This window comes from Malaya genurostris, chromosome 1, assembly GCF_030247185.1.
Source record: "Malaya genurostris strain Urasoe2022 chromosome 1, Malgen_1.1, whole genome shotgun sequence".
NCBI classification, from domain to species: Eukaryota; Metazoa; Arthropoda; class Insecta; order Diptera; family Culicidae; genus Malaya; species Malaya genurostris.
The window spans coordinates 37949548-37971457 of NC_080570.1; the positions used below are offsets into that span (position 1 = coordinate 37949548).

General features: G+C 40.6%; 1 protein-coding gene across 1 annotated transcript in view; it reads right to left on the minus strand.

Annotated features, from left to right (window-relative positions):
- The window catches only part of LOC131437583 (uncharacterized), a 153653-nt gene that overhangs the window by 78470 nt on the left and 53273 nt on the right, over positions 1 to 21910 (minus strand). The window lies entirely within an intron of this gene.

Here is a 21910-nt window from a genome sequence, read left to right on the forward strand (position 1 = left end):
TTCCCTAGGACCGGAAGCTTCCGGATCAGTGTCGTCGTGGTAGCGAGAGAGAGAAAAAAAAGAAGCGATGAATTTATCTTCGTTTAGCAGATTCTTGGCTCCGTAAACGAACGAGCAGCACTATTTATTTCGTATTTTTTTTGCATTGCCGTCCGTCCGGATTGTGAATGGAGGAAAAAGGCGGGACAAGGGGGCCGTACGTGAGCCTTCACCACCACCACCACCACCACCACCACCACGTCACGACAACTATTCAAAGTGAACAATGTTTCAATGACACCTTCGGGAGTGTGAGTCCTTCATTCCTTCCTTCCATCCATCCATCCAGCCATTCTATTTGGCCTCGAAAAGAGTCTTATCAAGGTCTGTGTCGTTGCTAGAACAGGAGGGGGAAGCTTCAGCAGCAAGTGGCAGGATACAAAAGGATGCACATTCCACCGTGTGTGTGTGCGCCGCACTCAAGCCGGGTCGAACCACGCCGGGGCTCGTGTGACCGTATCAAAGCATTAAAGCTTCTCTGGTGATTGATGGAAACTTCGCTTCGCTGCTTTCGGTCGGTCGGTCCGTCGGTCGGTCGAATGAAACCTGGGCATTCGATGGAATTTGTTTTTCATTTATTTTTTTTTTTGGTTCGGGAAGCGACGGTGCGGAATCGTCGTCTACGTGCGGATTGCTTATCGAGAACGGTCGACTGGGTTTTCCGCATTGAAAACTGAAACGAATGCCGCCCGGCGGAATACGACAGCAAAAAAGGTGAACTGCGGATTGATAGTGCGTTCGTTTTTTTTTGTTTGGCCGTTCAATCGAAATCTGTGCGATTTCCGTGTGAATGAATCGGAGAAAATTATGCTGATTGACGAGTTTTGCGCGATTGGTCGGTTGAAAACAGTTGCGTCGTGTTGTTTGCAATGAAACAACATTCTAAAGACTCGGATAAAAAGCGAACAAAATGATAGATTCGATTCTCTCTCTCTCTCGTAAAACGGGAAAAAGGATCGTATTACATGATGTACTACCAGTTGTAGTACATAGAGCCACATTTGTGATGAGGAACATTCTTGGAAAGAAGGCACTGGGAGCTCCGACTTACTCTGGTTGCCATTATTCAAGCAGGGAGAGAAAGCCTTTCCAGGATGTATGACGGCTGATGAAGATCATATTTCCTTTATATGCCAGGCTGTAGCTTTCAGTATACATGTCTTACTTTCAGAAAACCTTAAATCGAAATCTACATTCCTTGATTTGCATTTTCATATTTTTTTATCAATGACTAGTCCAAGAATCTAAATTGCCGCCATACTAAGAATAAGAAAGTCCAAAGCGCCAAAAACCCAGATTACAACAGTCCAAAAGTCCAAGTCTAAGTGTTCAAAAGTGCAATTGTTCAACATTACAAACGGGTTCATGAATCCAAGAACATAAGGATGTAAAAGTGCAGAAATCCAGAAGACGAAGTGCTCGAGAGTTCAAGCTACCAAGATTCTACAAGTCCAAACGTATCATAGGTCTGAAAACCAAAGATCCTAGAAATCGATAGTCCAAGAATTTAACCATCCAATGATCTATCAATCCAACAGTCCAAAGTTCCGATAATTCTAGGATCCACGTGTTCAAAAATTCTGCAGCTCTCGAGTTTCACAACCTAAAAGTCGAAGAGTCCAAAGATCCAAGATTCCAAGAATCGTAGTGTCCAAGAATTAAAGTGTCTAACAATCTAAGGATTCTACAATCCAGCAAACGTAGAACTCTAGAGTCCAACAGCCCGAGAGTGCAAATGCCCACCAGTTCAATGGTCCAAGAGTTTAAAAGGCGGAGACTCAGTTCAAGAGTCCAAAAGACAAAGACACCACGCCTCCAGGAATTCAGAAGTCCGAGAGATCAAGGGCTCAAGAGTACAAGATTCCCAAGGTCTCAAAAGTCCTAAGTTCTCAAGAGTCTAAAATTTCAAAAAAAATGCACTCCACAAGTTTATCAATATAAGAGCCAAAGAGCCCGGAAGTTCAAGAGTCCAAGAATCCTGAAATCGAAGAGTCCATGAGTTGAAGAATCTAAGGATTCAACAATCTCGCAAACGTAGAACCCTTAAGTCCATGAGCCCGAGAACCCAAGAACCCAAAAGTTCAATGGTCCAAAAGTTTAAAATGTGAAGACTTGTGGAGTTCAACAGTTCAAGAGCCCAAGACACAAAGACACCACGCCAAAAGTCCGAGAGAACAGGGTCCTAAAATCGAAGAGTCCAAGAGTTTAAGAATTTAAAGATCTAGGGATTAAATCCCATACACAAAGACACCACACCTCCAGTAGTTCATTAAACCGAGAGACCAAGTGCTCAAGAGTCCAAAATTCTCAAGGTTTCAAGAGTCCTAAATTCGCAAGCGTTCAAAATTCCCCAGATCCCTGGATATAAAAAAAAACTGCACTCCACGAGTTTAACAATATAAGAGCCAAAGAGCCCGGAAGTTCAAGAGTCCAAGAATCCTGAAATCGAAGAGTCCATGAGTTGAAGAATCTAAAGATCTAAGGATTCAACAATCCTGCAAACGTAGAACTCTAGAGTCCACGAGCCCGAGAATCCAAGAGCCCAATAGTTCAAAAGTCCATGAGTTTAAAAGACCAAGACTCGCGGAGTTCAACAGTTCAAGAGTCGAAGACAAAGACACCACACCTTCAGGAGTTTAATAGTCCGAGAGACCAAGTGCTCAAGAGTCCAAAATGCCCAATGTCTCAATAGTCCAGGATTCTCAAGGGTCCGAATTTCCCAAGGTTCACGAGTCCTACGACACATATTTCATTAGTCCAAGAATCCAAAGAAAAGTGTTAAAAAATCGAGTTTAGCTACGCAAGAGTCCAAGAGTTAAAGAATCCAAAGATCTTAGGATCCAACAATTCAGCAAACGTAGAACTCTAGAGTCCACGAGCCCGAGAATTCAAGAGCCCAACAGTTCAATGGTCCAAGAGTTTAAAAAGCTAAAACTCGTAGAGTTTAACAGTTCAAGAATCCAAGACACCACGCCATCAGGAGCTCAAAAGTCCGAGAGACCAACTGCTCATGAGTCTGAAGTTTCTAAAGTCTTAAGAGTCAAAAATTCCCAAGTTCTCGAGAATCCAAAATTCTCAAGGGTGCAAAATTTCCACGGTCCTGAGTCCTACGGCACAGATTTAATAGCCCAAAAAAAAAAACCCATTTTAAACATCCAGAAGACAAAAAATTCTGAGCTCCACGGGCTTAACAACATTCTTGTTGAAGAGCCCGGAAGTCCAAAAGTGCATGAATCGAATAGTCCAAGAGTTCAAAAATCGAAGAGTCCATGAGTTGAAGAATCTGTAGATCTAAGGATTCAACAGTCCAGCATACGTAGAACTCTATAGTCCAAAAGCCCGAGAGTACAATTGCCCAGCAGTTCAAGGGTCCAAGTGTTCAAAAAGCTAAAACTCGTAGAGTTCAACAGTTCAAGAGTCCAGGACACAAAGACGTGGCCTCCAGAAGTACAAAAGTTCACGTTAGAAAGAGTCTAACGATCTCGGAGCTCATAGATCCAAGGATCCAACAGCCCAAGAGATCAAGAGTCGAACAATTCAAGAGACCTAAAGACCAAGGGTCAAAGACTTGAAGAGTAGAATGTTCATTGAATTAGGGTGCAGCCAGGGATAAAGCGACATGCGACGCGATGCGAAACTTGACAGATCGCACTTGACAGTCGTGCGGCAGAGCTTCGTCCATTAAAGTTCGGCAGAAAAATGACATGTACCTATGTCAGAGTGAGTGCGATGCGCAACGCATCGAGTTCATTCTGACATACTTGTCATTTTTCGGCTCCAGAGTCCATGAAATCGAAGGAGAAAGAGTCCAATACTTCAAGATTCCCAAAATGCAAAAGTGATCTGGAATCCAAGTTCAAGAATCCAAAGATCTGAGAGTCCAAGAATCGAACAGTCCAGGATTCCTAAAATCATCGAGTCCAATAGCCTGAAAATTCGAAAGTTTAACAATTTAGTGGTCCAAAAGTCAAACGGACGTTAAAAGATTCGTAGAGTAAACAGTCCAAAGAATTTTACAATCCAAAAATCCAAGATGCTATTCAGTCAAGGAGTCAAAGAATACCCGAAAGCTCCAGAATTATGAAAATTCAAGGATTCAAATGTTCAAGAGGTCCAAGAGTCTTAGATTTCAGGAGTCTAAAAGACAGAGACCACGAGCTAAGATCCCAAAGTCTCTGACTTTCGGAGCTCAGTAGTCCAACAATTCTAAGATTTAACAAACCCAGCAGCTGATAATCCAATAGCCCGAGAGTCTTAGAATCTAGGAATTCAACGGTACAAGAGCTCAGAAATCTAGAGATCCAAGAGTTGAATAATCAAATAATCGAAGTCATAGAATCTATGGACCAAGAAGTCTTACGATCCGAAGAATCGTAGAGTTTAAGAGTTCAAAATATCAAGAGCACAGGATGTTCAAGGATCGGAAGAGTAGAAGAGTCCAGTTCAAGATTTCCTAATTTTAAGGATACATGGATTCAACAACTCAACTATTGAAGAGTCCTATAGTTCAAGGGCTCGAGTGTTCAAGGTTTGAAGGATTTGAAAGTCCAAGAGTTCGAAGAAACGAAGAGAGATTTAGAAGTCGAAAACTTAAAGAGTTTATGATTTCAAGACTCTTAAAATCCTAGAGACCAAGAGGATATGAGTTCAAAATCTAGAAGTGCTAGAGTTCGAAGAATCCTAATTTTAAGAAATCAAGGGTCTAAGATATGAAGATTTTTAAAGTTGTAGAGTTCAAGAGCTCGATAATCCAAAGTCACGAGCTAAGCAAATTTGAGAGTTAATAATTCCAAAAGTTCAAGGATTTTACAATCCGAATTTTACAAGATCAAGATATTCTAGAACCCGAGAGTCACAAAGTCCAAAGATTCAAAATTTGAACCGTTTGAGAGTCCAACAGTCCTAGAACCTTGTAGTCCAGAAATCCATTGATCAATCCAATAATCGAAGAGTCACGGAATCTAAGGATCAGAAAGTTCTTGAACCCGGAAAGTCGTAGAGTTTACGTCTAAAATACCAAGAATTCTAAGAGATGAAGGATTTGGAAGTCCAAGAGTTCGGAGAGGACTTAAAGAGACCAGGAGTCTAAGATTTGAAGGTTCCTTAAGTCCTAAAGCCCATCAACTCAAGAGCCTAAAAGGTCCTGAATCACGAGCTAAGCTAAATCAGAGTTCAACAGTCTTAGCATTCATGAATATAACAATCCAGAAGCGCAAGATATTCTAGAACCCTGCAATCGAAGAGTCCAATGATCCAACATCCATTAAACAATCCAATAATCGAAGAGTCACAGAGTCCAAAGATCCAAGACCAAGAATTTGAAGAGATGAAGGATTCAGAAGTCCAAGAGTTCGGACAGTTCTAGTTTTCAAGAGACCAAGAGTTTAAGATTTCAAGAGTCTTGAAATCCGAGATACCGAGAGTCTATGAGTTCAAGGATTCAAAAGTCCTAGAGTTCGAAGTATCCTAGATTCCTTGAGAGCGAGAGTCTAAGATTTACAGGTACCTCATTCCTAAAGTCCATGAGATCAATAGTCCAAAAGTCCCCGAGTCACGAGCTAAGCCAATTTCAGAGTTCAACCGTTCAACAATTTCTGGACTCAATGTCCTAGGACTGTTGAACTCTCGAGCTGTTCAAATTTTGGATCTTTGGACTCTTTGACTTTCGGGCTCAAGAATTTATTGCGCTGCTGGATTGTTAAATCCTCCAATCAAGTCTAGAAATCTATTAAACAATCCAATAATCGAATAGTTATTTAATCCAGAGTTTTAGAACCCGGAGAGTCCAAGAGTTCGAAGAATCCAAAAGACCAAGAATTCTAAGAGTTGAAGGATTCAGAAGTCCAAGAGTTCGAAGAGTCCTAGATTTCAAGAGATCAGTAGTCTAAGATTTAAAGGTTTCTGAAGCCCATGAGTTCATGAACCTAAAAATTCCAGAGTCACGACAGCTTGAGAGTTCAGCTGTCTTAGATTCTGAAGCCCGATAGTTGAATAGTCCAAAGATCCGAAATTTGAATAGTTTGAGAGTTCAACAGTCCGAGGTCTTTCGAATTTATAAATCCATTGAACAATCCAATACTTGAAGAGTCACGTAATCCAAACATTTGAAAGTTCTACTCTTTGGACTCTGACTTTCGGACTCGAAAATTTCTTGCGCTACTGGATTGTTAATTTTGATTGGAGGATTTCCATTAAACAATCCAGTAATCGAAGAGTCACTTCATCCAAGGATCAAAATGTTTTAGAAACCAGAGAGTCGTAGAGTTTGACTCCAAAAGACCAAGCATTTTAAGAGGTCTAAGAGTTCGAAGAATCCTTGATTTCGAAAGACCTAAGATTTCAAGAGTCTTAAAATCCGAGAGAACATGAGTTCAAAGAGTCCAAGTGCAAGAGTTCGAAGAGTCCCAGATTTCAAGAGATTATGTCATAAAGCCCATGAGTTCAATAGTCCAAAAGTTCCGGATTCATGGGTCACGGAATCCAAGGGTCGTTGAGTTCGAGTTCAAAAGACCAAGAATTCTAAGAGGTGGAGGATTCAGAAATCCAAGAAGTCGAGAAGTCCTAGATTTCAAGAGCCCAAGAGTTTATGATTTCAAGAGTCTTGGAATCCTAGAGTCCGAAGAGTTGAAAAGACCAAAAATCCAACAGCCCCAGATATTTTAGAGCCCAAAAGTCGAAAAGTCCGAAGATCTAACATTTGAACAGTTCGAGAGTTCAGTCAGTCCGCGAAATCCATTGAACAATTCAATAGTCGAAGTCGAGTCACGGAATCCCAGGATCAAAAAGTCCTACAACGCGGAGAGTCGTAAAGTTTGAGTCCAAAAACCCAAAAAGTTGAAGAGTTCAGTCCAAAAGTGCGGAGAGTCCTAGATTTCAGAAGACCAAGAGTCTAATATTTCAAGAGCCTTAAAACCCGAGAGATAAAGAGTCTACGAGTTCAAGGAGTCCAAGTCCAAGAGTTCGAATAGTCCCAGATTTCAAGAGACCGGGAGTCTAAGATTATGTCATAAAGCCCATGAGTTCAATAGTCCAAAAGTTCCGAATTCACTGGTCACGGAATCCAAGAGTCGTCTAGTTCGAGTTCAAAAGACCAAGAATTCTAAGAGGAGGAGGATTCAGAAATCCAAGAAGTCGGGAAGTCTTAGTTTTCAAGAGACCAAGAACTTATGATTTCAAAAGTCCTAAAATCCTAGAGTCCGAAGAGTTCAAGAGACCAAAAGCCCAAAAATTCAACAGCCCAGATATTTTAGAGTCCGAAAGTCGAAAAGTCCGAAGATCCAACATTTGAACAGTTCGAGAGTTCAGTCAGTCCGCGGATTCCATTGAGCAATCCAATAGTCGAAGTCGAGTCACGGAATCCCAGGATCAAAAAGTCCTACAACGCGGAGAGTCGTAAAGTTTGAGTTCAAAATACCAAAATTTTGCAAAGTTGAAGAGTTCAGTCCAAGAGTGCGGAGAGTCCTAGATTTCAGAAGACCAAGAGTATAAGATTTCAAAAGCCTTAAAATCCGAGAGAACAAGAGTCTATGAGTTCAAGGAGTCCAAGTCCAAGAGTTCGAATAGTCCCAGATTTCAAGAGACCGGGAGTCTAAGATTATGTCATAAAGCCCATGAGTTCAATAGTCCAAAAGTTCCGAATTCACTGGTCACGGAATCCAAGAGTCGTCTAGTTCGAGTTCAAAAGACCAAGAATTCTAAGAGGAGGAGGATTCAGATATCCAAGAATTCGGGAAGTCCTAGTTTTCAAGAGACCAAGAACTTATAATTTCAAGAGTCTTAAAATCCTAGAGTCCGAAGAGTTCACGAGACCAAAAGCCCAAAAATTCAACAGCCCAAAAAATCTTAGAGCCCGAAAGTCGACAAGTCCGAAGATCTAACATTTGAACAGTTCGAGAGTTCATTTAGTCCGCGGATTCCATTGAACAATCCAATAGTCGAAGTCGAGTCACGGAATCCCAGGATCAAAAAGTCCTACAACGCGGGGAGTCGTAAAGTTTGAGTCCAAAAAACCAAAAAGTTGAAGAGTTCAGTCCAAAAGTGTCTAAGATTATGTCATAAAGCCCATGAGTTCAATAGTCCATAAGTTCCGGATTCACGGGTCACGGAATCCAAGAGTCGTCGAGTTCGAGTTCAAAAGACCAAGAATTCTAAGAGGGGGAAGATTCAGAAATCCAAGAAGTCGGTAAGTCCTAGATTTCAAGATACCAAGAGTTTATGATTTCAAGAGGCTGTAAGTCGCTTAGAGTCCGAAGAGTTCAAGAGACCAAAAGCCCAACAATTCAACAGCCCAAGATATCTTAGAGCACGAGAGTCGAAAAGTCCGAAGATCCAACATTTGAACAGTTCGAGAGCTCAGTCAGTAGGCGGATTTCATTGAACAATCCAACAATCGAAGAGTCACGGAATCGCAGGAACAAAAAGTCCTACAACGCGAAGAGTCGTAAAGTTTTAGTCCAAAAGAGCAAAAATTCGAAAAGTTGAAGAATTCGGAGAGTCACTTCAGAGTTTACCGGTCTTAGAATTCAAGGATTTAACATTCAAACAGTTGCAGGCCATGAAGCTGCATCAAAGTAGGCAAACGGTAAACAAATTGAATAACAACCGTCCGAAATCTCTACGGACGAGAAAAGCCAAGCTTGCTGAGATCAGATCGAGAAAGTTGACGACATTCCATACAAATAAATGTGCAATAATTTACGGTTTTCGGATTGGACCTGGATCGGTTCCAGGTTTTCATTATTGTGGGGAATGTGCTATTAATTGTCTTGGTATTCTCAGTTCTCCGGGGGGGTGGGGGGACTTTGGAATCTTCATTTACCATGTTTTCCCAGCGAGGAATGCCCGGGTTGCATGTTTGTTTCTAATTTCTACGGTTGGTAGTTTCAAAACACGGTCAACATAATTGCAACCAAGTTTTCGGGATTAGTTGGCAACAAACCGGTTCGTTTATGAGAGACCATAACCGCACTCAATCAAATCATAATCTAATACAAAGTCATCTACCCGTGCCATAATTCTCCATCAAGCAAGCAACCGAACGGGATTAGTTTCCATTTAACAACTTTCGCCTGGGTATTAAATTCTCCGATAGTTAGTTAACTGCCTGCATCGTGCCATCAGCAGTTGCATCTGCAGAAGCAGCATCGTCAGAGCAGAGGCCAAAGCTGCGCTGAGCCAAGCCGGGTATGAAATCCTTTCCCACAGGAGATACCGAGCAAAACGACAGTTGCACTAACCAGCATCATCTAACGGAAGCCTCAGCTAGTAGCAGGAGTGGGAGGAGAGGGGGGGGGGGAGGGGGGAGGAGGTTTGTTTGCCGCCATCCAGAACGAAGAAAACCCTGGAAGATAAAGACCAAGACCAAGACCAAGATCAAGAAGGAGAAGTGGAAGATGAGGGACTCCCCTCCTACTGCCATGTCACTCTCCGTGCAGAGCGGCAAAGCGAAGTCAACTGGTTTGACTCCCCCCCCTACCGGGATCCCCACAAAAGACACGTCTTTTCATTATTTACCTGTGTATTGCAATTACAACTTTCTCCATATTTTCTTGGCTGCCTTTACCCTGCACACTGAGTACTGAGTCATAAATGCCTCCCAGGTGGAAGATAGTTGTTGCTGTTGTTGTTTTCTGCGGGGACCGTCCGAAACGGATAACAGCAGCACGGCCACGGCATTCTGCAATCTGCAGGTCCAAGGACGACGACGAGCAACGAAAAGTCATGACCTGGCCCCGGCGTGGGAGCGAACCGAGGGAAGTATATCAGGGTTATAAATCCCCGAGGCGCACACTGGATGAATCTATGACTGTGTGTTTGCTGGTTGGTTGGTTGTGGCCCTCTTGCCTTCTGGTCCGGGTGAGAACTAGGGAGAGCGGGCGGTCGGTTTGGTGTATTTGAAAAATGTGACAAACGGCGACGGTAAAGTCGGGGGCGAATCGGTTTCGAAGGTGTTGCTTTTTTTTCCTCACCGGATCAAGCTTGCTTTGACGAGAAACATTTACCATGGTGACGAAGTATCCCGTCGTCCTTAAGGCGTCGTCGTTGACAGTTTTCCGACAGCCGAGCAGGGTCGAAGGATGTCATGAAAGCAAACATTTTTATGTCATATTTGTATTTTTTTTTTCGTTCTCCATTCACGTAACAACGCGGAAATGTTTGTCTTCTTCTTGTTCCAGAGGCACAGAGGGTTCCGGAGGGCATGCAAGTTATTCCGGAGAAAGAATGCGGTCATTTCGGACGTGGGAAACATTTGTCCAATCATCCGCCTGTTGACCTAATTGATCCGTACGGGTTTCGCCAGCCGGCACGTGCCTAAATGCCTGAACAGCCCCTACCGAACGGTGTGACATACGATTCTAGGAAAGGATTTCGAAACGTTGTTCCGTTCTTCTGTTGGTCTCGCTAGACCTAATTGGTTTTCAGGATCATCATCGGAGACAGAAGAACAAGCAGAACAAAAGCTGTGTCATTTGTTGCCTTCGGTAGTCGGAAATTGAATCACAGTTGACTTCAGTTGGGATTATTCTTCCGTCTTCCGATTCTTTAAATGGCACAACAGTTCAAATTGAATTGTCGGGGCCCCTTAGCAGTTTCACTTGACGAAAAAACTCAAATCCTACCGTTTTTTTTCTTCTGATTACACTTTGAACTTCAAAATTTGCCATGGCTTAAAGACGGAAATACTTTTTTTCCGTCCCCCTCGTTTCATTTTCAAAAAGGGAAAATAATGAAGTTGGCAGATCGCTCTTATCGTCGGGGATTATCAGCAGGACAAACAAACAAACAATCGGCGTTTTGCGGCCAAGTAATACCCTGAGTGTGACTCTTGTTTGGGGGTCCACCGGTGTCATACTGGAAGTGTTCGTGTAAAATTCACCGCATTCGGAAGTTCAATCCATTTTTTTATCCAATATCCTTTGATGAAAGAATGTTGAGTTAGCGAAAACATGGGCTGAAAAGTCCCGGGCCTAACACATAGATGGCGCTAATTTTATTGCAGTCATCTTTTGTTTCAGTTAATACTAACCTTTAAAAGGCAGCTTTTTAAATTTCATGATATTTTATTCATTAGTTCGTGAGATATTGTGCTAAGAGTGACGCTACTTTTGTTATTTTCAGAACAATGAATCAAAACAATTTCGTGTTTTAATTTTGCACTGCTTCTTGATAAGAAAAAATACCGTTCAAGCGAAGGAATGGCTTGAAAAGTGTTATGGAGACTCCACCAAACATCAGAGCAGTGTTGGGCCATGTTTAAACGTCGTAACAAACCGAAATTTTTGCGTCGATATGTGACAATGGATGAAACATGGATTCATCACTTCACTCCGGAATCAAAACGACCGTCATCTAAGTGAACAGCAACTGGTGAACCTGATCCAAAGCGTCCGAAAGCACAACAACGGCCTTGGTATTTTGAGATGTGCGTGGTGTAAGGAAATAGCATCAACTGCGAATATTATATAGTGTTATTGGAACGTTTGAAAACTGAAATCTCAAAGAAACGACCGCAAAAATTAGTGTTTCATTAGGACAACGCACCGTACCACAAGTCAATCAAAACAATGGCAATGGCTGCATAAATTGAACTTCGAATTGCTCCCACATCCACCGTACTCGCCAACTTTGGCTCCCAGCGACTATTGGCTGTTCGCAGACCTAAAAATAAATGCTCGCCGGTAAGAAATTTCGCACGAATGAAGAGGTTATCTCTGAAACTGAGGTCTATTTTGAGGAAAAAAGATTAATCGTTTTACAAAAGCGGTATTGAAATGTTAGATTTATTTAAAGATTCCTCTTCATACTACGCAGAACGATGCGGTGTTTTTTAGGCATGACGCAAAGCCTCCTATGCCGAACAATAGAATGACATCATTTTGTACAACTGGGATTGGTGGATGAAAACATAGGCCGATTCTAATCATTTTTCCAATACTATGCTATTGAAATACTGAAACGACGTTGTCATACATGTTTAAGTTAAAAGTTTCCGAATCCATTGGTTGTTAAATTATATCAATCCATCAACAAATGACTTAAATTATTAACGTTCGAAATTATGACACAAAAAGGTTACGCGGCTATTTTTGAAACCGTTTTGCCCCGTATAGTGAAGAGTGAGGCATTTTTAATGCCAAAATATCTCTTCAGCTTTTGGTCGAAGTTGATCGACAAACTCGCTGGAAAGTTTTTTTTTTAGCTAGCAAGGTATTTGCAGCTGCGGTTTATATGACTGTGGACTGTCGAATCTACAAGCAGAAGTGCAACAAAAAGAGGATGGAATAAATTGTCTTAAATTTGATGAGCGGTATTCGAAATAAACTACGCAACTGCATGAAAGTTAGAGCGCCTTTTCCAAATTCGCGCCCTGTGGCGAATGGGTAGAATTTAATCGTGAATATCTCGAGTTGCGCTAAATGCAACAAAACAATTCTTTCACCATGCTATCAGAAATATTATCAGCAATTGAAAATAAAATTTTTAAACAGTGTGAGATAACCGTAAATAACTCAAACTTTTGAAAATAATGAGGAAAACTTACCACACTTGCTTGCCTTCGACGGTTCTGCGAAGACGGACAGATTATAAGTAATCGCTTCTAAGTACTGAACTTGGATTCGAATTATAGATTGGATTCTGGAACTGACTTCTGAAACTGAATTCAGAACCTAGAAGCCCTGGTCCACCTGAATTCTAAAGTTTGATTTCAGATTTGAAATTTACTTTCAGAATTTAGTTCCAGATTACAGGTTCAGAATTAAAAACTATGACTCTGGAACTGAATCCTAATTATGGAACCTAGAACTAGTTTTTTGACTAGGTTTTCGGAACTGAGTTTGGACCTCTAATTCATGTTCAGAATTCTGGATGAACATGAACGTCTTCAGGGCTCTCAAGGCCTTCAGGATTTTAAAAGTTTTAGGTTTCCGGGATCGTTAAGTATTTCAGAGTCTTCTGGGTTTCCAGGTTTTTCAGGGTTTTCAGGGTCATAAAAGTTTTCGTAATCTTAAGACAGCAGGTTTTATGGTCTTCATGATTTTTAGGTCTTCAGGATTTCCAGTATTTCTAGGGTCTTCAAGGCTTTTAGAGTTTTCCAAGTCTTCTGGGTTTTCAGGGTCTTTCGGGTCCTCAGAGTTTGCAGGATCTTCAGGGTTGTCAATGTGTTCAAGGTTACTAGGGTCTTTATGGTTTTAAGACTTTTAAGGGTCATTAGGGTTTTCGTGATATTAAGACAGAAGGTTTACTAGGTCCTCAGGGTTTTCATTTTTCAGAATCTTCGGCGATTCCACGGTTTTTCTGAACTACATGGTTTTCAGGGTCTTCAGGATTTTCGTGGCCTTCAGGTCTTCAAAAGCTTCAGGGTCTTCTGCGTGCTTGTGCTCTTCAGAGTTTTCAGGGTCATCAGAAGTACCAGGTCGTCAAACATGTCAAGATCTTCGGTGTTTACATGGTGCTTAAATTTTTTCAAGATCTTCGGGGTCTTAGGAATATTTAGGGTCTTTTTCAGGACTTTCACGACCTTCAAGGTCTTTGGAGTCCTCAAGGTATTTAATGTCGTCAAAGATTTCCGGGTCTCCCGGGTTTCCTGGTTCTTAAAGATTTTAGGCTTTTAGGTTCATCAGGTTTTTCGTAATCTGAAGATAGAAGGTTTTCTTGCTCTTCAGGCTTTTGAGAGTTTTCTGTCTTTCGGGTGTTCATGGTTTTCAGTCATCAAGATTTTCAGAATCATCAGGGGTTTCGGAACTTCAGGGTCTCAGAGTTTTCAAGGTCTTCAGGGTATTCATGATCTTAAAGCAGAAGGTTTTTAAGATCGTCTTCAGTATTTTCAGGGTCTTTTGACTCTTAGTGGTTTTCGAAGTTTTAAACGTCTTCAAGGTATTTAGGGTTTGCTGGGTCTTGTGGGGTTTTCAGGGTTTTGATCATCTTTAAGGTTTTCAGGACTTTTAGAGTTTTCAAGGTTTTAAGGGTCTTTCGGTTTACCTCTCGCCGATGATAACGCAAATAGGTAAATAATTTGTTGCTGATTAGTTACAGTAATTTTGAATTTTCTGCTCAATCTTGTTAAATTCGTGCTTCGCTCATGAATTTTATGAAGCTAACGAAGCACTTGAAAAAAAAGTTGAGCAATAAATCCGAAACTTCCGTAACTAGTTGGCAACTCATAAGCAACAAGCTTATTTGGAAGGGTACTTCGTTAACTTTCATATGAACTTAGAGAAGTACTAAAAAATAGAAATAATTGAGCAACAAATTTAAACTTACTGTAACTAATTAGCAACCAGCTATCCATTGTGTTTCGATTTGTTTTCAAGCTTGTTTACGAGGGATAACTTTATACAAACTTATCGAAGTACTCAAAAAACTAAAAAAACATCAAACTCGAAATTATCGTAACTTATTAGCAACTTATTAGCAACAAACTATTTATTTTGGAAAAGTACTTCGTTATCTTTCATATAAACTTAGAGAAGTACTGAAAAAATTATAAAAATGTGCAACAAATACCAAATTCAGTAGCTAATTGGCAACTAATAAGCAACAAATTATCAACCGTGTTTTTATTTGTTTTCGAGCTTATTCAAAAGGGTAACTTCATATGAACTTAGTGAAGTATTAAAAAAAAATTGAGCATCAAATTCAAAATTACCGAAACTGATTAGGAACTAATTAGCAACAAATGATTCATCTATTTGCGTCATCTTCGGCGAGAGATGCATCGCTAAGTTCGTGTTCATGAATTCTGGAACCAAATTTGGATCTTGGATTTTGGAACTAAATTCAGTTCTTTTTATTTTCAAGTTTAGAATTCAGTTCTAGAACTTTATTCGGAACCTGGGATACAATGAGTGACGTTTCTTAATTCTAAATATTAAATAAATATATCAATACATTTAAAATATCGTAACCTCTTGGCAACTAATAAGCAACAAATTATCCACTGGGTTTGGATTTGTTGTCTTGCTTATTTAGGAAGGGTAAGTTCATATGAAGTACTTAAAAAAACTAAAACAAAATGAGCAGCAAATTTGAAATTATAATAACTAATTAGCAACTTATTAGCAACAAACTATCCACTGGGTTTTGATTTGCTTTCAGGCTTATTTAGGAGGGATGCTTCGTTAACTTCATATGAACTTAACGAAGTACTAAAAAAAAGTTGAGCAGCAAATTCAAAACTACCGCAACTGATTAGTAACTAATTAGTAACAAATTATTCAACTATTTGCGTTTTCAGTGGCGAAAGGTGCCTCACTAAGTTCATGTTCATGAATTCTGGAACCAAATTTGGAACTTGGATTTTGCAGCTGAATTCAGTTCCTTTTATTTTCAAGTTTAGAATTCAGTTCTAGAACTTAAATCGGAACCGGGAATGCAATGAGCTACGTTTCATAATTCTAGAGCCAGCTTCATGAACTGAATTCTGGATCTGAATCCCGAACCTTGAATTTTGCAACTGAATTCTGAACCAGAGTCTCAGATTTCGAATTTAGTTTCGCGAATTCAATTTTAATTTTTTGTATCCCGGACCTGAATTTATGTTCTGATGTAGACCAATAAATGGTAAGCACTCAACAGTTGTAAACATCGAATAAATTCCGCAAATAGGTTCGTTTTTAGAACCATTAAAGGCGAAGTTTTCCTACACTGAGTGTGTAAATCTACAAAAAAAAACTTCAATAACATTTTTGTTGTATTTTTTTACGCTGCTTTATTTTATTCTGGTTTTAATTTTCCACCTTCTCTTTTCTGTCTTTTATTTTCTGGAATCTGTATCTTTGATTTGTCTTCTGATTTTTGTTTTCTATTTTCTGTCTTCTACTTTTCGCTTTGCCATCTGTTGGCCGTCTGATTTCTATCCTCTTGCTTCTGTTTCGAGTCTTTTCTGTTTTCTTTTGGGTCTTGTATTTTCAGGGCTCAATACTCAATTCTGTTTTTTGTCTTTTGCCTCCAGTGCTCAGGCCTTCTGTTTTCAGGTCTTCAATGTTCAGGTCTTTTGATCTTCTGGTCTTCAGTCTTTCGTGGTTTTTAGGTTTTTCAAGGTCTTCAGGGTCTGTCAGAATATTTCGGGATTTTAAAGTCAACAGCATTTCTAGGGTCTTCTGCCTCAAGTGCTCAGGCCTTCCGTCTTCAGGTCTTTAATGTTCAGGTCTTTCGATCTTCTGGTCTTCAGTCTTTCGGGGTTTTTAGGATGTTCAAGGTCTTCAGGGTCTGTCAGAATATTTTGGAATTTAAAAGTCAACAGCATTTCTAGGGTCGTCTGCCTCCAGGGCTCAGGCCTTCCGTCTTCAGGTCTTTATTGTTCAGGTCTTCCGATCTTCTAGTCTTCAGTCTTTTGTGGTTTTCAGCATGTTCAAGGTCTTCAGGGTTTTCAAGGTCTTCAGGGTCTATATGAATATTTTGGGATTTTAAAGTCAAGAGCATTTCTAGGGTCTTCTGCCTCCAGTGCTCAGGCCTTCCGTCTTCAGGTCTTCCATGTTCAGGTCTTCCGATCTTCTGGTCTTCAGTCTTTTGTGGTTTTCAGGATTTTCAAGGTCTTCAGGGTTTGTCAGAATATTTCGGGATTTTAAAGTCAACAGCATTTCTTGGGTCTTCTGCCTCCAGTGCTCAGGCCTTCCGTCTTCAGGTCTTTATTGTTCAGGTCTTCCGATCTTCTAGTCTTCAGTCTTGTGGTTTTCAGAATTTCAAGGTCTTCAGGGTCTGTCAGAATATTGTGGGATTTTAAAGTCAACAGCATTTCTAGGGTCATCTGCCTCCAGTGCTCAGGCCTTCCGTCTTCAGGTCTTCCGATCTTCTAGTCTTCAGTCTTGTGGTTTTCAGGATTTCAAGGTCTTCAGGTTCTGTCAGAATATTTTGGGATTTTAAAGTCAACAGCATTTCTAGGGTCTTCTGCCTCCAGTGCTCAGGCCTTTCGTCTTCAGGTCTTTATTGTTCAGGTCTTCCGATCTTCTGGTCTTCAGTCTTTCGTTGTTTCAGAATTTTCAAGGTCTCAGGCCTTCCGTCTTCAGGTCTTCAATATTCTGGCCTTTCGGTCTTCTGAACTTTATTCTTTCGTGGTTTTAAGGAGTTTCGAGGTCTTCAGGGTTTTCAGGTTTCCATAGGATCTAGCTTGTTTTAATGTTCCTCAGGATTTTCAAGATCTTAAGGTTCCAAAGATCGTCATGGTCTTCGTAGTCTTAACGGTCTTCAGGGTTTCAAAGGTCTTCATTGCTTTCAGACTACTCAGGGTCAACAAAAAACTTTTGTAAAATTTTTATTGTATTGTTTTACTCTCTGCTCAGGTCTGTCGACATTCTGGTCTTCAGTCTTTCATGTTTTTCAGGATTTTCAAGGTCTTCAGGGCCTGTCAGAATATTTTGGAATTATAAAGTTAACAGCATTTCTGGGGTCTTCAGGGTTTCTAGGGTTTCCATGATCTTGAGGTTCTACAGGATTTTCAAGGTATTCAGGGTTTTCAAGGATTTCTTGGTCTTCATACTATTTAGTAATTTTTGAGTGTACAGGGTTTCAGGGACTCCAGAGTCTTTAGAGTCTTCAACTTTTTAAGAATTTTTTAGTGATCTTCGGGTGTTCGGAATTTACAGTCTTTTGGCTGTTAATGGTCTTCAGGGCTTTCAGGCTTTTCAGGGTCAAAAAAAAATTGCTCTAACATTTTTATTGTATTATTCTACTCTCAGAATATGTTTGTCGTCGATGAGTCATACTTTATAGTATAGAGGCAACGTCACAGTCTCTGTTGTTGTTGATCAAATTCCAAAAAAGGAATGTCATTCCAAGAATTGGCCAATGGTTGGAAATTGGCTACCGTACGAGTTGAAGCCGAAAGATGTCGAACGGTAATGTTGTTTTAATGATCTACAATTTTTTTAATACTAAAAATTGCATCAGTTTCGATTCGAAGGAAGTTTCTAGACAACTGTTCGAGTCAAACTTTCCCGCATAGCGTTTTGGCTACCTGGGCAGCCATGGCCACCAGAAGGCTACCAAAATTAATTCAGTTACGGTTGTCAAATCCAATTTGACAAAACAAAGTCGCCTGTATCCAAGTTAGCCGAGCGTTTTCATCTTCTCACCTTCGCTGAAAATGTCAAAGATTTCAATGTGGAAAAATCCTGGTGGATACGGTTGTATCGTTTGAGTTGTATTCCTGGCAGCGGTGAGGCAGCCGGTTACCAGAATGTCTGCCAGCCATATTTTTCCAGCTGGCAGCTTTTAGTCAGCCGTCTGGCAGCCATGCGTATGCGGGTTGGCTCCACAGTCATGACATACTGTGTGTGCGACGAAAAAAAAAGAAACACATAAAATCATGTTTCATCGGAGTGACAACGGGTTTGACAGCAAAATATCGGTATCTCAATTTTTGTTCGCCTTAGGAAAATCGCTTCGTTTATGTGCGTGTGTCGATATACGCTATTAACCAAATTAGGTCGTGGGTCGGTAACCCGCTTTTTATGAATGCCGGCTTGTCACCGAAAGATTTCCCGCATCCCATCAAAATCCTAATCAATATCGTCATCGATCACAATAAACTTCATCAATCCAAGCTTTTACGGGCCCGGTTTGCGGTGCCGGTGCGAGAGACCCTTCTCACGGTGCCACAATGCCTGGCACGCTCCGGACAAAAATCCTACCTTTTTAGATTATTTATTTTTACTGCGATTATTGAAAATATGATACCCGCATCCATTTTGGGTGCTTCTTTGGCTTTCAATTGACAGTTCCGTCGTTAAAATTAATCACCCTGCAAAGTTCCAATGACTTGGCTTGGATCACGAAAAAATGCCCACACAATTACAAAACTTGTAAACTGACCTCACTCGAAGTATTTCATCAATTCCGAAGAGAAACGTCACATTTTTCGTCGTCGCAAATATGCAAATTTCCCTTTTTCGAACCGTCCGTCCGGCGGCTTTGAAGCAGTTTTTCATTCCGCAAGTTGACTGTCAGTTTGGAAATGTTATTTTCCAATTATACGCCTCGGCACACTGCGTTTGAATTGGTTTTCGATTGAGCTCCATTCATCCGAACAACCGCTTTCGATGAGTTGGCGATGTGTGTGTGTGTGTGGCGGAAGGCCAACCCCTCCGATGATGATCGATATGCTGCCGAATTCGCACTCCAAAAGAAAGCATCCATCTGTTTCTCTCTCTCTCTCTCTCTCTCTCTCTCTCTCTCGGTCTCGCTCATTGGTGGATTGTTGGAAACGCAGGCAATGTTGATTTTTCAATTAGTGTGGCGAGCTTTGGTTTGGGGATTCTGGACACCGATTGGTTGGTTGGTTGGAATGCCGGCAGGTGGTTTGGCACAGATTACATATCTAAACAGTAATCCGACCGACCGACCGATGGAAAGGATAATTTGCCAACGGAACGCGATAATCAATCATGGGATGTCATTATTCAGATGATGACGAATCGGGCTGATAATTTCGTTGCAGGCCATCGAAATCAGTAGGTAAAATATGTCGTTGACAAAGAGCACTAAAGTGAACGGTGAGCAGATACAGCTTTGTGTAGTTCTAGTGAAAAGACTACAAAAATAGCCTACTTTTGCAGTTTTATTACCACAATTGCAGAGCTTTCTCGAAATACAATTGAACAGTAGGAGTAGTTTGATTTCCATACAATTTAAACACCACTACATTTCTGCTACTAAAAACAATAATGTGCATAGAGTCGAACTTTCAAACGTCAGTCACAAGGTTCAAGATTGTGTCGAAGAAGTGCGAGTTCATGATTTTTTCCTTAGAACATTAGCAAATATTACGTTCGAAAATATACGTTGGATTTCGGTGAAATTTTTTAATTCGAACGAAAATCAGTTCCGGTCGAAGTTTGTCTGCGGACTGATCTCATTTCGTCATTCCCTTCTTCTGTCTTTAGTCTTTTATTTTCTTGAATCTGTATCTTTAATTCGACTTCTGATTTTTGTTTTAAATTTTCTGTCTTCTGCTTTTTGCCTTCCCTCTTCTGTTTGATCTTTGGGTTTCTATCTTCTTTCTTCTGTTTCGAGTCTTTTCTGTTTTCTCTTGGATGTTGTATTTTCTAGGCTAAATACTCAATTCCGTCTTTTATCTTCTGCCTTCTGCCTCAAGTCTTCAGGTCTTCCGTCTTCAGGTCTTCAATGTTCAGGTCTATCGGTCTTCTGGTCTTCAGTATTTCATGCTTTTTAGTGTCTCAAATTCTGGGATTTTAAAGTCAACAGGATTCCTAGAGTCTTCAGGATTTTCAAGGTCTTCAGGGTTTTCAAGGTCTTCAGGGTTTTCAAGGTCTTCACGGTCTTGTTAGTCTTCACACTCATCAGGGATTTAGGGTCTACAGGATTTCAGGTACTTCAGAGTTTTCAGACTATTGTGAATTTTTCATGGTCTTCACGGTTTTCAGGGTGTTGAGAATTTTCAGTCTTCTGACTTTTCAGTGTCTACAGAGGGTTCAAGGTCTTTAAGATTTTCAGTGTTTTCAGGTTTTTGATGGGCTTCAAAGTGTTCAGTCTTCAGGCTTTCAAAAGTGTTCAGGGTTCTCAGGTTCCTTAGTTTAGCTCTTCAGGATTTTCTTAGTTTTCCAGAGCTTCAGGGTTCTCTTAGTCTTCACACTTTTCAGGGACTTCTGAGTGTTCAGTCTTTAGGCTTTTCATTTTTTCAAGCTCTTCAGAATTTTCATGGTTTTCCGGATCTTCAAGGCCTCCAGGGTCTTCTAATACCGTTTTCGTTTATTGATCAGAGCAGCCCGAAAGCTAACCCAGAGTCCCCCAAACATCGTTTGATATGTTTGTTTTAGCAACCTGAGATCGCTCTATGTAATATGAGCCTTCAACACTAAATCTCCTCACACATTTCAGGCCATGTAATATGAATATTCAACACTAAATCTTTCTCACACCCCAGACCACACGCACTTGACAAAATCCCGTAAAAGCACCATTCCACGAAAATCTAGAAACCTACATAAAATAAATACATTACCTACATGAAGGCAACTAAAATATCAACACTTGCACTTCACGCTGACCCAAAGAAAGAAACTACGTAGACATAAAATTCGACTGCAGAAACAAGGAAGCATCAAGTTTCAAATCGTTATGTTATCGCAGAACACACAAAATAAACATAACCAACTGTGTCACTTCCCCCTTCTTGACGCCCCTCATGTCCACAATTGAATACCAACCAGTACGACCTAGAATAACAGTAACTCAAGAGCACACACTAACTCAAATCGACACTCACGAGAATAACCCAACATGCTATCGCCCTCTCCCCTCCGTGTCACACCCGCTCACTCTCACCAAGAAGCTTATTTCCTCTCTTACTCACAAAGTATACAATGGCCGACTCGATACAACTAGTCCCATTGGTTAAACCCGACTTACACTGCGCGTTCTAACTCCTCACCCTGGATTCTCACCAATTGTAAAAACTAATTAGGTAGACTAGGAGAGGATAGGATATAAGTTAACGAACTGATAAAATAAAGAACATTCTTAATCACAACTTCAATCTGTGATGTATCATTGTAAATTTAGGTCGGACTCCAATCGCGCAGTTTCACTCTGAAAATTTTCTCGGGTCGCACCACGACATCCATGCGAGTTTGTTTATTTTTTTTCTTTTTTATGAGTTGTTGTTTAGGGCGCATACCACGTGTTATTTTTACTTTTTTACTCGGAGTCAGAGTCGCCCGCGTGTAAGCTCAAAAACGAAAACGGTATAAGTATTCATGTTCTTCAAGGTTTTCAGGGTCATCCGGAGTTTACAGAGTCTTTAAAGTTTTCATGATCTTTAGGGTTTACAAAGTCTTCAAAGTTTCTCTAGACCTTCAGAGTTTTCGACATATTCAGGGTCTTTAGGACGTTCTAGGTGTCAGGGTCTTTATGG